The sequence below is a fragment of the Penaeus monodon genome, chromosome 19, assembly GCF_015228065.2.
Source record: "Penaeus monodon isolate SGIC_2016 chromosome 19, NSTDA_Pmon_1, whole genome shotgun sequence".
NCBI classification, from domain to species: domain Eukaryota; kingdom Metazoa; phylum Arthropoda; class Malacostraca; order Decapoda; family Penaeidae; genus Penaeus; species Penaeus monodon.
The window spans coordinates 44,002,787-44,003,292 of record NC_051404.1 but is presented as its reverse complement, the minus strand read 5'-3'; positions in this window follow the sequence as shown (position 1 = coordinate 44,003,292).

Below are 506 nucleotides of genomic sequence, written 5' to 3'. Positions count from 1 at the left end.
GCGTGCTGGTGTGTCTGTGTATGCTCGTGTGTTATTTATATACAGTCTCAGAGAAAATATTCTATCTCAAAAATGAAATGCAAACTAACAGAAAACACCAAATAGTCGAGGAATTGCCACCATTACAAACCCGAACCATTGACGGGTCGACACGATCTCGTCCATGATGCATCGCTCTGCAAGGTGAATTAAAACTGCATGGCCCCAGGGCTTGCACCGCTGCAGGACAGAATACTAAATGAACGCAAAGTGTTTTAGGTTCTGCATTATCCATTTCGTAAGAGAGAATCCGTCACGAAGGGCCTTTTTTCTGCGTTATGCAACTCTTAAATCGTATAATGGCTCGTGAGAACATTGTCAATTCTGGTAGAGAGATAGGACCTCTTGTTTCCAGAGGCAAAGCATTCTGCCAAATGATCTCGGTTTTTCTCTTGAATCATTTACAGTAAAACGGCTTGGAAATGCATTATGAGCTCAGTAAATGCATACGGAAAGGTCGAAACGTT